Genomic DNA, 15,382 nt, shown 5'->3' with positions numbered 1-15,382 from the left:
GGCTGGAGGACGGCTGAACAGGATGCTGGAGAGAGATGCATACAGGCCAGAGCACCAGGCTGGAGATCTGGCAGCTCCCCTGCACCCACACTGAAACTCCCCCGGGCTCGTCTGTTGGAACACGCTTGAAACTTCCATGGGGTGCCACACTTGGCCAAGTGCAGGCCAAGCTGTAGGAGGGAAATGTGAGCATAGCCAGTTTATTATGTTATTTCTGCTCGTTGGGCTATTTAAATCAAATTTTCTTTATTTTTGTCTAATCCTTGTTCAGTTGTGCAGTGGTGGATGTTCTTTCTCTGTTGGATAGCTGATTGCATTTGGGGTAGATTCCATCACATCCCAGGAAACTTTGCTAATCCAAAGTGCAGTGTGGTCCAGTTTAAAATTGGATTCTCATATAAGATCCAGAGCCTTCCCCTCTTCAGTCACTGTGCAGGTGTGGCTGCGCATGCTGAGGTGGGGAGGGGCCTATCTGCCCTCTCCTTTTTCATCTCTCCCCTTAGCAATATGAGTGTGGAGATACCCACCTCCAAGCCCCCCTCCCCCTTCTGGGTCTCTCACTTCTTGGCCTGTCAGGTCAAAGAAGAGGGAGATCAAAGGGACTTGTGTTACCAGCCATGTTAGTCCTTTTGCTGTTGGCTGACCAGCCGGCCATGGGGGTTTCCTCGGTGGCTCAGTGGTAAAGAATCCACCTGCAATGCAGGAGACATGGGTTCAATCCCTGGGTCAGGAAGATTTCCTGGAGAAGGGAATGGCAACCCCACTTGAGTATTCTTTCCTGGAGAATTCTAGGGGCAGAGGAGCCTAGTGGGCTGCAGCCCACGGGGTTGCAGAAGAGTCTGACATGACTCAACAACAACAATGACTGTGCATAGACACTCTCTACATGGAGACGTCTGAGTAATAACCACAGCACACTTACCACTTGTTGGGTCTGGTTCTAAGGGGATTGCATTCAACAACTCACTTAATACAGCAACCTCCTGAATTAGGTCTATTATTATTCCCAAATTGTAAATGAGGGAACTCAGGCATAGGGGCCCAGAAACATGCCCAAGGTCAAGTAGGAGGTGAACCCAGGGGGTCCTGGTGACAGACGGCCTTGTCTCTCATGGGCCTGAGTGAGTTCTTAGGAGGGCCTGGTAGGGGCACCCTGATGCTGGAGTTTCAGAGCACAGCTTCCTTCTTCCACCCCCTTCATTTCCTATCCTCTGAAGGACACCCCCAAAGGGGACACTTGGCTGGTTAATTGTAGCTGTTATTCCCATGGCCCAGAGTAGTACATTTTAGCTGGGCATGTGGCTGTCAGAATAAACACCATGTTGCCCGCCTCCTCTCCATTAGCTGTGATCATGGGCTGGGTGCTGGCCAATGAGATGTGAGCAGAAATATCAAAGGCACCTTCCAGGAACCTTCTGATGAGCCAGTTGACACAACCTCTTTGCCTCTTCCTCCCCACTTCTTCCAACTGGCTGCTTGGATGGGGACATGATACCTGGAGCTCTATCCAAGGGGAGGAGAATCCACACCCCATTGATGACAGAGTGGGGAGATGGAAAGAACCTACTTCCCCAAAGACTTCGTGGTGCCCAGGTGCTGTGCTGGCTGCCAGGCGCCTATCTTTAAATTTCTACATGGTGGAGAAATAAACTTCTTTCTTTAGTCAAGCCACAAATTATCTAGAGGCCAAACCTAAATCCAGCTAATTGGCCTGTATCGCTTACTCTCATTCTTTCTTCCACTGTTGAGGTCAGCAAAGGGGCAGACAGCAGGCTCACTGCCTGAGCAGACAGTGGATAAAACACCATTCATTAGGTCTCACAGGCAGCTGAGATCTCTACTGTGGGTCTCTTAGCTCCTTTCTTGGCTTCATAGGGTGGAAGCACCTGTTCCTATGTTCCTTCTCCAAGCGGGCACATCATGCCTGATGACTCTCACTCTCTACCCTCACCTGTCTTCTTATAAGAGGATTTAGGGTGCAATGGCAGCGGAAGGACAGAGCGACTGTGCTAACCCCTGGTGAGCCCACTTCTTGGACCTGGTGGTCAGTTCTCAGGCAACACGAAGATCTCAATCCTGATCCTGTTAGGTGTGTTTCCTAGATATGAGCCATGATGGTCTGTGAAGCTGTGAACAAGCACGTTAAACGGTGTTAATTTCAGCAGTTCACCAGTGGTCAGGCTCTTGTGGACATCTTCATATTCATGTGGGATTCTCATTGACTGACTCAGTGTCTGCAGAGTTGCAGGAACACCACGTTTCAAATGAGATCAATGAATCAATGGCAGTCCTTTTAAGCGAGTTTAATTCTGAAGAGGTGACTAATGGCATCAGTGGGTAAAGACGATGATCGAGAGTGTGAATCAGAGGTTTGTCTACACTTTCAGGGTGAGAAACAGTGTTTCACTCGAGCAAAAGTGTCCCCAAACTCAAGTCCAGAGTGCAGTGTGTGCGAGCAGCATCCCATCTTGGATGCCCGGCTGGAGAGGCAGGTGCCATGGGACAGAGCTGCTGGGCTGGATGCCTCAGAGCATGGATGGGAGCCCTGATGCTGTCACTGACGGACCATGCGACTTCAGGCAACGTATTCAGCTCTGATAAAGAAAAGATCACCCTTGACACTTGCTAAAATGGTAAAGAAGACTTTATTCAGGACTTTTGCAAAGGGATCAAGACTGTTACCATAGAGAAGAGAGATCAAGCTCAAATTCAAATACAGCAAAGACAGTGGGGATTTCTAGCCAAGGAGCAGAGTGGAGGATCAGCAGATGGATACTTACTAGAAGGAGACATCAAGAGTGGGATGGGACTCCAGTGGGTAAGATTTCACCTTCTAATGCAGGTTTGATCCCTGGTCCAGGAGCTAAGATCCTAAATGCCTGACCACCAAAAACCCAAAACATAAAACAGAAACAAACTCAATAAAGACTTCAAAGGGCTCCCCTGATAGCTCAGTTGGTAAAGAATCCACTTGCAATGCAGGAGACCCCAGTTCGATCCCTGGGTGGGGAAGATCCCCTGGAGAAGGAAAAGTCTACCCACTCCAATATTCTGGCCTGGAGAATGCCATGGACTGTATAGTCCATGGGATTGCAAAGCGTCGGGCTCAACTGAGTGACTTTCACTTTCAAAAATGGTCTACATCAAAAAAAAGAAAAAAGAAAAAAAAAGAGAAGAGTAGGGGGACTCTCACTAAACTATTGTAGCAGGAGGATTCTTCCTAAAAGAAAACTTGGCAGGCCAAAGACAGCGCCCAGGATTAGATCTGGTCAGAAAGGAGCTCAGAGGAACCTATCTGGGGATTGACCATGCCTTTGTCATTCTTTTTTAAATTTGTATTTATTTTTTAATTTTTGGTCATACACCATGCAGCATGCAGAATCTTAGTTCCCCAACCAGGGATCAAACCCACACCTCCTGCAGTGGAAGCCCAGAGTCCTAACCACTGCACCACCAGGGAAGTCCCAAGTCTTTATCATTCTTGAGCATGTCTCTTGTCAAAAGTCCCTTGCAATGTCGTTATTAAGCCAACACAAGGCAGGGCGGTAGAGGAAGAGAGGGGAGCTGGAATCCAGCGCTGCCTGGCTTAGCTTGTTGCGCAGATGTTTTACCTACAGGGTCAGTGAGTGAATATTTTAGATTTGTGCATCATAAGGTCTTTGTCTCATTAATCAGTTCCGTCTTTGTGGTGTGAAAGTAATAATAGATAATAACGCATCGATGGCTTCCCTGGTGGCTCAGATGGTAAAGCGTCTGTCTGCAGTGCTGGAGACCCGGGTTTGATCCCTGGCCTGGGTTTGATCCCTGGGTTGGGAAGATCCCCTGGAGAGGGAAATGGCAACCCACTCCAGTACTCTTGCCTGGAAAATTCCATGGACTGATGAGCCTGGTAGGCTACAGTCCATGGGGTCGCAAAGAGTCAGACATGACTGAGCGACTTCACTTTCACTTTCTCTAAGGCATCAAGGAATGGGGGTGACTGCGTTCCAATAAAACTTGATTTACCAAAACAAGATGTGTGCCTGAGACATAGACTGACCTCTGTGTAGAGGGCAAGCATCTTTTTCCAGTTCATGCAAAAGTACTCTATAGAATAATGGTGCAGTTTTCATAGGACTTACATTCTATTTCCCTCACATGATCCTTTATTATTTTATAATGCAGTGATCATATATGTATTGTGTAAGCCTCTGTATAAACCTTTTTGCAATAAATTAGATACAAATATTTAAAAATAGATTCTCCTGTGTGACCATCCCAGGATACTGGCCTATGGGACTTGGGACAGGGAGACCAGGAGACCAGGGAGGGACAGTGTCCAGCAGGCAACACAGTGAGGATGAGAGTCCCGCCGAGCAGGACACAGCCAGGTGGTCACACAGATGACCTCCTGGAGGCACAGGCCACTTCTGCCCACCTTTGGAAACAGGCCAGGGTGTGGGCTGCATTCAAGTTGACCCTACTCATCCCTGAAGACAGGCAAATAATAAAGATAAAGCAGGTGGTCCAGAATGAGAGCACAACAAAATTAGCCAGTAGTTGACCCACCCCGTGACAGAGAGGTGGGCACCAGGAGCTGGAAGGGCTTACATGTGAGAAAAAAACAAAGGATCGGGGATCAGGATACCCAGCAGAAGAGCAGAAGATGTATTAACAGAAGCAGAGGGTGCCACAGCCCTGGGCTCCCCTGGTTCCTGCTACCTCTGTCCAGCCAGGTTACGCATGGACTTGGTTAATTTCCTGAAAACAACCACGTGCTATCCATTCTTTCTGCCAGAGCCTTGAAGCTCCCATCGAGCCAGGAGTCATGGTATTCAGTGCCCCTTTGCTCTCATTCTACATTCTAGACATTGTCATTACTATTCTGTATTGGCATCCTACCAAGGCAATTGTCATTAATTCAATGTTTCATTCTATACTAGAGCAAAAAATTCAGAATGTTTAAAAAGGAGAAGATGACAGCTCTCCTCTCATCTTTTCTGGGTCAGTGGACTATTTAATAAGATTTCAGCTTCATTCCTATCATTATAATAAATAACTGCGTCTATACACTTTGAGCACAAGGCCTTAGCAGGAGAAAGGGGATTCAACCACACTAATATTCCCAACTCTTCCTCTCCAGCACACATCTGTACTTCTTTCCTGAATTCAGATTGATTTTTGCAAGGCATTTCATGCCACAGAGCATGAAAGCTGAGTTTTCTGCCTGAAGCCCAATAAAGTTTTAGATTGGGTTCAGCAGAGTGGAGGCCCTTCAAGACACAAGACACATGGCCCCAGTGGTAAATCTTCACTTTGCTTGTACGAGATTGACAAAGATTAACTGGATGCTGACTCGGAGTCAAGCATTTTGTTAACAGCAATTGGAAAATAAAACAGGTGGCGCTAGTGGTAAAGAACCCGCCTGCCAATGCAGGAGACATAAGACATCGGGGTTCAATCCCTGGCCAGGAAGATTCCCTGGAGGAGGGCTTGGCAACCCACTCCAGTATTCTTGCCTGGAGAATCCCATGGACAGAGGAGCCTGGTGGGCTACAGTCCATTGGGTCACATGACCAAAATGACTTAGCACGCGTGCATGCAATTGGAAGATATGCCTGCAGCAGCCATGGGGTCAGCCTCTGGAGCCAGGAAAAGCTTTCTAGGGGGAGATAACTCTGGAGCTATGACTTGAAGCATGAGTTGGAGTCACCCAGAAAAGAGAGAAACAAGATGAGTCCTCATGGGTATAACCTGCCCATCTGTGTTTGTAGGGTTCTACAGAGAAACGGAGCCGAAAGGATAGATACTCATATCTTCATCAACTTATGATAGGGTTACATCCTGTAAGTTGAAAATATTACAAGTCAAAAATGCATTTCTTACACCTAACCTACCAAGCATCATTGCTTAGCCTTGTTGTTCAGTCACTCAGTCGTGTCCACCTCTTTGCAACCCCATAGACTGCAGCACGCCAGGCTTCCCTGTCCTTCACCATCTCCTGGAGTTTGCCCAAACTCATGTCCATCGAGTCGGTGATGCCATCCAACCATCTCATCCTCTGTCACCCTCTTCTCCTCCTGACTTCAATCTTTCCCAGCATCAGGGTGTTTTCCAATGAGTCAATTCTTAACATCTGGTGGCCAAAGAATTGGCCTTCCAATGAATATTCAGGACTGATTTCTTTTAGGATTGACTGGTTTGATCTCCTTGCTGTCCAAGGGACTCTCAAGAGTCTTCGCCAACACAACAGTGTGAAGGCCTCAATTCGCCAGCGCTCAGCCTTTTTTATTGTCTAACTCTCACATCTGTACATGACCACTGGAAAAACCATAGCTTTGACTAGACAGACCTTTGTTGGCAGAGTAATGTCTCTGCTTTTTAATATACTGTCTAGGTTGCTCATAACTTTTCTTCCAAGAAGCATGTGTCTTTTAATTTCATGGCTGCAGTCACCATCTGCAGTGATTTTGGAGCCGATGAAAATAAAGTCTGTCACTGTTTCTATTGTTTCCCCATCTATTTGTCATGAAGTGATGGGACCAGATGCCATCATCTTAGTTTTCTGACTGTTGAGCTTTAAGCCAACTTTTTCACTCTCCTCTTTCACTTTCATTAAGAGGCTCTTTAGTTCTTTTTCACTTTCTGCCATAATGGTGGTGTCATCTGCATATCTGAGGTTACTGATATTTCTCCCAGCAAGCTTGATTCCAGCTTGTGCTTCATCCAGCCTGGCATTTCATATGATGTACTCTGCATATAAGTTAAATAAGCGGGATGACAATATACAGCCTTGAGGTACTCCTTTTTCAATTTTGAGCCAGCCCATTGTTTCTAACTTATTGATCTGCACACAGGTTTCACAGGAGGCAGATAAGGTGTTCTGATATTCCCATCTCTTGAAGAATTTTCCATAGTTTGTTGTGATCCACATAGTCAAAGACTTTAACCTAACCTAGGCTTTTTGCTTAGCCTAGTCTGCCTTGAATGTGCTCAGAATGCTGACATTAGCCTATCATTGGGCGAAATCATCTAACACAAAGCTCATTTTATAGTTAAGTGTTTGAATAGCTCATGTAGTTTATTGAATACTGTACTGAAGTGAAAAACAGAATAGTTGTCTGGGTACAGAATGGTTATATGTATGTCGGTTGTTTACCCTCGTGATCTGGTGGCTGACTGCAGCCTCTCCTGCTACCTAGTATCATGACACCGCATATTATGTGGTTGAGAAAAGATGAAAATTCAAATTTTGAAGTGCGGTTTCTCCTGAAACCAAACCTATTGATTCTTGAGTCTCTTTTTTTTTTTTTTTTAAGTTGTCCAATGTTCTAAATCTGAGAGTTCTTTCTTCTTCTCTGATGGTTCCTTTTTCATTGCACCTTATTTGTATTGTTTTGTTTGTTTTATACAGTATCTTGTCCTAACTCTGAGGATGTTAATTGTAGTTAACGTTTCCTCTTCTCTGCATTTATTTCTATTTCCTCTGAAGTCCTTTTATATTTTTATTTTCTCTCTGCTTTTCATTTTGAAGGTTTTCTTCAAATGGTACTGGTCATGATAACTGTTCACTGATAGTGAAGAAGGAGACAATTAAAAGCTGGTTGGTAGGTCCTGGGCCTGGATGGCCCCTAGTGGAGCATCAGACAGCTAGAGCTGGTAGAGAAGTTCCTCCACCAGATGACCAGGCTGCAACTGGCCATGTCAGTGTCTGAAAATCTTCACTCTCTGGGGCCTCTTCAGTCTTATGAATGGTGTTGATCCTAGCCTGGCCTCTGAGGATGTTGTTACAGGACAGGACATGGGAGTTGGGACACCTTTTATGAATCAGACCTTTGTTTATTTGTCCCCCCATTTCAGCCATGTGCGTGTGTCCACCCTTCCCCATGAGTGACCCAGCATCATAAGGCTGGGAGTGGATTTGTGGCTCCAACAGCGTAGGTGAAGTGTGTCAGCTCTACAGCCCCCAGCACAGCCCATCTTCGGTGGACCCCAGTCCTTCCGTAGCTGGAGATTCTCTGAAGTTCTGTGAGTAACGGGCTTGCTGGGCTCCCCTAAAGGAGCAATGACATCAGAGCTTCCAACAGTCCATTCAGTCGGCTCCTCCTTCTGCTTGGCTTTTTAAACATGTGAGGACAGCTCACCCTTTGGTATAAATGGTCCTGATCTCTTTGTCCCAGTGGGTTCATACTGGCTTTAGTCCTTATCTTCCTCGGGGACTCATCCAGTCACTGAATAAATACTTAATGATCACTTAACCTGTGCCAGGCACTCTTCCAAAGCAGTGAGCAGAAACACGGCCATCCTTGTCCACCTGGTGCTTGCATTCTAATGATCTGAAAGCATCTTGTCAATTCCCCATGTTTGCTGGAAAGTGTCAAGCCATCTTCTACAAATGTAAATCAGACCATGTCCCCTCCCTATTGGAAACCCTTACCAACCAAGTACAAGCTCATACTGCTCACTGCAGGACAGGCCAATAAATCGAGAAATGAGTTGTTGGGGCAAGGAATCACAACTTTATTCAGAAAGCCAAGCAGACCAAGAAGATAGTGGACTAGTATCACAAAGAGCCATCTACCCTCAATTAGAACTCAGGCTTCTTTTATACTAAAAGGGGAGGGGGTGTGGCTGGTTATTACAACTTCTTAGTGCTGGAATCCTGTTCTTGCAGCTATCCTCATGGGTCTGGTCACCATGATCCTCCAACAAGACAAATGTTACTCCCTTTTCTGCAACTTTTTATCTCTAGACAGTGTATTAAAAAGCAGAGATATCACTTTACCAACAAAGGTCCATATAGTCAAAGCTATGGTGTTTCCAGTAGTCATATATGGATGTGAGAGTTGGACCATAACGAAGACTGTGTGCCGAATTGATGATTTTGAACTGTGTTGCTGGAGAAGACTCTTGAGAGTCTCTTGGACAGCAAGGAGATCAAACCAGTCAATCCTAAATGAAACCAATCCTGAATATTCATTAGAAGGACTGGTGCTGAAGCTCGGATAGTTTGGGCACCTGATGTGAAGGGCCAACTCACTGGAAAAGACCCTGATGCTGGGAAAGATAGAGGGCGGGAGAAGAAGGGGATGACAGAGGATGAGTTGGTTGGATGGCATCACCAACTCAGTGGACATGGGTTTGAGCAAACTCTGGGAGATGGTGATGGACAAGCAAGCCTCTCATGCTACAGTCTCATGCATGGGGTTGCAAAGAGTCGGACATGACTGAGCAACTAAACAACAACAATTAATGGAAAAGTGTTATACTTATAATGGTCAAAACCTTGAGAATGGGCTATTATGTGTATTTCAAGCTACAGGTAACATTCTTTTTCAAAGGTGCAAAGCCAGCATGACTCAGCACAGGCTACAGAGCACAAGGGTTAGAGCTAAAGGATCAGATCTGGTATTGGAGTCAGGTTTGTTCTTCTCTGTGGCACCCCTGCAGGATCGTCACACTGCAGTTAGACTGGACCAAGGCCCTCGCCTTAGCTGGAATGAGTCCTGATGCCTCCCCCAAACTCTCCCCAGGCTCCTGCAGCCTCACTCCTAACTCAGCCCCACTTTCTCCTTCCTGTTCCTCCAGCACTAGGTGTCCTGTTGTTATTTGTTATCACATTAGGCTTCACAGCACTCCCTGGAGACAGAAATTGTTGCCTCCACTTTGCAGGTAAGCACAGTTTAGAAAGTTCACATCACCGAGTTAGGTCAGGTCACAAAGTGAGCAAGTGATGCCCGCTGGGTTCAAGGAGGGATGTCTGATGTCACAGCGCCCCTTGGCACCCAAACTGCCTCCGTCGCTTCTCTCGAGAGCGGTGTCTCCATCACTTAGGAAGACACAAAGCCATGTTCTCTGTCTCTCTCCCTCTCATCACTTCCCCACCTGCCATCTGTCAGAGAACAGACAGAGAGGGACCCAGTCAGGGCACTGGCAGGAGCCCAAGTGAGGTGAAAGTGACAGTTGCTCAGTCGTGTCCGACTCTTTGTGACCCCATGGACTATACAGCCAGTGGAATTCTCCAGGCCAGAATACTGTGGGTAGCCTTTCCCTTCTCCAGGGGATCTTTCCAACCCAGGGATCGAACTGGGGTCTCCTGCATTGCAGACAGATTTTTTTTCCTTTTAACCAACTGAACTATTTGGGAAACCCTGGCAGGAGCCAGGGACCCTCCTTGTCTTAGAGAGGCTGACACTTTCAGAGATTGTCTTCTTTTCTCCTCCATGAGGACACGCAGATCCCTGGGAATGGTCACCACCGTGGCCATTTGTCAGCTTCAGGTTGATAAAGATGAGTCTGGAAGAAGCAGAGCCCCCAGGCATGTTGAACCCCTTGTAAAGTTATTGGTCAGAATCTGTAGTCATCCTTCCCTCATCTCCCTCCCTTCCCATCCCTCCATCCTCTCTTCTTTACCTCCCACCCCTCCTCCTTCCATCTCCCTCCCCACCTCTCCTCCTGGATTCCACCCCCACCCTGGATTCTTCACCCCCACCTTCCACCCTCTACTTCCCTCCTCCTACCCCTCCTCCCTCCATCTCCCCCTTTCCCGCCCCCGCCTCTTCCCCTCTCCCACTCAGCATCTGTTTCCTCCTCTCCACTCTCAATCACTTTTCTCCCAGCTTTTTGATAATCCTCCTGGTGGTCTCCCTACCTTCTTTCTCTCCCTCTTTATTCCCCAAGCTGTCCAGCAGGGTCTCTTTCAAGTGCTAGGGAAACAAGTTTCCACTGTGTTAGAAATTCTCCAGGGGCTTCTCCTGGGTCTCTTCAAAAAGCCCAGACCCCAGCAGCCTTGTTCCTCCTAACCCGCTGTGGCCACCTCCCAACTTGCCTTGTTCAACACCCACCCCTTCATCCAGCCTGTACTGTGCACCAGTACCCCCTTCTCCCTTGCCCGTGGCATGTCCAGTCTGCCTGGGGCCCGGGCCCCTGCTGCTTCTCCTGGGTTCTCAGCTCCAAGAAGTCTGCTCCGAGTCCTTCCACCCTAAGAAGGGGCTGTTCCTCCCATACACCCCTGGCCTCTCTGCCCCCTGCTGGCTCTCTGCACATTTACACTGTTGGAGAAAACTGCATTGCTCTATCTACCAAATCACTCTTGATTCCAGGGGGTCACCGGATATCTATGTAATGTGATGTATCTAGAAATACCCTCGATTTCAAAAATACCTGATCCTTATATTTCACCATTAAAATTCACATTTTTTTTCCATTTAGGCATAACAAAGAGTTCTCAAACCTAAAATAGCTACCAAAGGGCTAAAGCATTAAGCACCTGTCTTGGTAAGCTTTAGCGTCCCAGATTGCATTCCAAACTGCCAGACAGCTTTAAGACAGGATTCCCAACTTCAGATCCACAAAATGCCCTCTTAATATTTGCCCCATCACCCCACCAACCAAATGCTTCCTTTTTTTTTTTTTGTCAATTGATTTTTCTTTCATTTAATGCATTCCTTTTAAAGGACTTCTAGTTCGTATCTGAAACGGCAAACCAATATCACTCGCTTTAAATAGAAGGTGACTGTCAAGAAAAATCAATGAAAACAAAATCATATGACAAAACCCAACCAAAAGTGTGAGCTGAGTCCTATTTTCTCTCTCTTTGTATTAAAAAGAGAATGGGGAAAAAAAGAGAGAGGGAGAGAATGGTATTAGCAAGTGATGGAGAGATGGTCAAAGTACCAGGCTGACTTTCTTCTTGATCAGGAGAATGATGAAGTGAGAACTGAAATGTCCAATAGTGTACTGCTTTCTATGTAACTCCTGAAATAATCAGTCAAAACATTGGCGATGGCACATGCTTTATAAAATGCTGGCTGAGTGGGAAGGGAACGTGGGCAAGGAAGGAATTGGTAGAGAGGATATAAAACCACAGATCATCAAAACGGTCCTCAACCTTGAGGGTGCAGGTCAGCACCCACAGAACAGACCACCAGCAAGTTCCCCAGAAAGTCTGATTTCGTGTCGGGTTGCGGCCTTGGTGGGTGTCTGCATTTTTATTTAGTCAAGCCTGCTAATAGTGGCTTGGATGGAGCTGATGGAAACTTCTCTGAGAAACACTGGTCCAGCACAGAGCTGTGAGTGGGATGTTCTGGAGCCCCACCCTGAAGCTCCAGGTTTCATCGGTGCTTCTGACCCTCCCTAGCTTGTTGACCTTGGTGTGACCTTGGCGTGTTGCTCCCCTTCCTTGTGCAGACAATGCTTCACCCACAAAAGCAGTGACAGTTCTGCCCAGGCGTGTGGCTGAGAGCTGGTCACAGGCTCTATGTAGAGAGGTAAAGTCCCTAGTCAGCTCTGGGCTGTGCAGATAGTGGGCGCTCAGAGAGCTTTCAGGGGTCAACACTGTGGCTGGGGAGAAGGGAGCACTGCGCGGGAGGGAAGAAACCTCAGGATTCAGTCCTGAATTAAGCTCCCTTCTCCCACCATGGCTGGTCAGTGATAATGGTGAGGTTGAGTAACAAGTTATTGGGATTCTATAAATGGATATTCTTATGCTCCTTTTGAGATTATTGGCAGAGCTGGATTCAAACCCAGGTCTCCAAGACCTGTGGCACTATCGTCTATGCCATTCACATTTCCTTTCTTCCCAGACCTTTCCCTGGGGTCCCCTTGACTCCGTCACAGGGTCCCCGCACTCTCTAACATCCTTTACCTCCATCATTCAGTCCATTCTCTGGCATCTTCCTTATGCCGACTGCATACACCCACTGACTTCAGAGAACCTAGCTCTTCCTGGACCTCTGTTCAACAATAACCATCTCCCACCTGCCACCCAGAGGTTAAGAGGGTTCTCTTTCTTTTTACATAACCCCATGAGAGATTGTTTTGAGCTTAATTGGGTCCCCACACATTCATATAGTGAAATCCTAACCCCCAATACCTGAGAACATGACAGTATTTGGAGATAGGGTCTTAAAGAGATGGTTAAGATCGATCATAAAGGTGGGCTCTAATGGACATGACTGGTGTCCTTTTAAGAGGAGGAGGATTAGGAGGACATAGACGTGAATGGAGAGATGAAACCATGTGAGTTCACAGCAAGAAGACAGCCATCTACAAGCCAAGGAGGAAGGACTCACAGGAAATCAACCCTGCCCACACGTTCATCTTGGACTAATAGTCTCCAGGACTGTGAGAACATAAATTTCTGTTTTTTAAGCTCCTCACCTCCTTGCCCCATGTGTGGTGTGTTGTAGCAGCCCATGGAGACTATGAAATTAAAAGACACTTGTTCCTTGGAAAGAAAAGCTATGACAAATCTAGACATGGAGCATATTGTAAAACAGAGACATCACTTTGCTGACAAAGGTCCGAATCATCAAAGCTATGATTTTTCCAGTAGTCATGTATGGATATGAGAGTAGGACCATAAAGAAGACTGGGCACCGAAGAACTGATGCGTTCAAATTGTTGTGCTAGAGAAAACTCTTGAGAATCCTGGGGACTGCAAGGATATAAAACCAGTCAATCCTAAAAGAAATCAACCCTGAATATTCATTGGAAGGACTGATGCTGAAACTGAAGATCTGATACTTCAGACACCTGATGTGAAGAGCCAACTAATTGGAGAAGACCCTGATTCTGGGAAAGATTGAGGACAGGAGGAGAAGGGGACGACAGAGGATGAGATAGCTGGATAGCATCAACGACTCAATGGACATGAATTTGAGCAAACTCCGGGAGATGGTGAGAACAGAGAAGCCTGGTGTGCTGCAGTTGATGAAGTTACAAAGACTCAAACATGACTCAGCAGCTGAACAACAACAAGCAGACTGGACCGAAGGCTAATGGTTCCTCTGATGCATCCTTGGAACCTCAAGCAGATACAGTCTCTAGATCCAAGCCCCACCTCAGGGCAGCTACCTGAGGTCTCCAAGGAGGCAGGGCATGGGTATTCCTCTCCTTGTGCATGTGATGAAACATGAGGCTCTTCGTAGAGGTGGCTCTGTTACTAATAATAGCGAGGATCGTGCTCCAGGGGCTGCTGGCATCACTAATGTCTGGACCACAGCTGGAGCACCATTGTCTGAGACAGGACGTGATGAAACCACATGCACATGAGGCTGCTCGAATCACCGGGCCACGTTCAGTGCGTGAGGCATCTGCTGAGCCACAGCATCTTTCCTGGGGACAGTTTGAATATGTTTATTATTCTGGCGAAGCTGCCCCTAACCAGACCTATCCTGCAGCTGGCTGTGAGCTGTTTCATTATCTCTTCACTCAACAGATAAAAAGAAAATGGAACGGAGTGGGCTGCATCCGAGCAACCCTGGCCCTGTTGCCATGCACATCCCAATCTCATTTCCCTTATGTTTAATCCAAGGTCCTCACTTCCAGGTCCTTGCTATAACATGGTCCTTCTGACCCCTTCCCAAACCTCTCCAGTGCTACCAGGAGAAACACAAAAAGCCAAACTTCTGTATAGAAATAATGCTATGAAATGGAAAGGGGTTGCTTAGGCGATAAACAGAAATTATATTAATACTAATGCTCTGCCTAATTTTGTGAATGAAAGTGAAGTGAAAGTGAAAGTCGCTCAGTCGTGTCCAACTCTTTGTGACCCCATGAACTGTACCATCCATGGAATTCTCCAGGCCAGAATACTGGAGTGGGTAGCCTTTCCCTTCTCCAGGGGCTCTTCCCAACCCAGGGATCGAACCCAGGTCTCCTTCATAGCAGGCAGATTCTTTACCAGCTGAGCCTACCAGGGAAGCCAATTTTGTGAATTGATGTTATAAAGAGAAAAGTTTAGTGTTTAAAATGAGGATGACTTTACAGGCATCCTCTCCCAGCCCCTCTCCCTCTCTCTGTGTATATGAAGTGCAAGTGAAATTGAAGTTGCTCAGTCATGTCCAACTCTTTGCAACCCCATGGACTGTAGCCTACCACACTCATCCGTTCATGGGATTTTCCAGGCAAGAGTACTGGAGTGGGTTGCCATTTCCTTCTCCAGAGGATCTTCCCGACCCAGGGATCGAACCTGGGTCTCCTGCATTGTAGGCAGACGCTTTACCATCTGAGCCACCTGGGAGGTCTGTGTATATACAGGGACTTAAACTCTGATTTAGCTTCCTCATCCATCAAATGGGAATCAATGTCCTTCCTGAGGTGTAATTGGTAAGATTAATTAAGATGAAAAAATGTAAAGTAAGAGCAGATTATGACAATGGAATCTTGGGCAATCATCGACTCCTTCCACAGCGCTTCTGGAGTTTACTGTGTACCAGGCACTGCTCTCTAGTTAAAATAGGGTGGACAAAACTCAGGCCGGTTCTTATTCTCATGGAGATTGTATTCTGTGTAGCTCAGTTGGTAAAGCATCTGCCTGCAGTGCAGGAGATCTGGGTTCAATTCCTGGGTCAGGAAGCTCCCCTGGAGAAAGAAATGGCAGCCCACTCCAGTATTCTTG

General features: G+C 46.8%; 1 protein-coding gene and 1 non-coding gene across 4 annotated transcripts in view; one reads left to right on the top strand and one right to left on the bottom strand.

Annotated features, from left to right (window-relative positions):
* STK32B (serine/threonine kinase 32B) overlaps positions 1–15,382 on the top strand; it is a 373,534-nt gene that overhangs the window by 262,722 nt on the left and 95,430 nt on the right. The window lies entirely within an intron of this gene.
* Positions 14,933–15,004, bottom strand: TRNAC-ACA. Its single transcript has one exon. It is a non-coding gene; the product is annotated as a tRNA-Cys (tRNA).

The sequence above is a fragment of the Cervus canadensis genome, chromosome 26, assembly GCF_019320065.1.
Source record: "Cervus canadensis isolate Bull #8, Minnesota chromosome 26, ASM1932006v1, whole genome shotgun sequence".
In the NCBI taxonomy this organism is placed as follows: Eukaryota; Metazoa; Chordata; class Mammalia; order Artiodactyla; family Cervidae; genus Cervus; species Cervus canadensis.
Note: the sequence above shows the minus strand (reverse complement) of the source record. Positions and strands in the feature narration are given on the sequence as shown.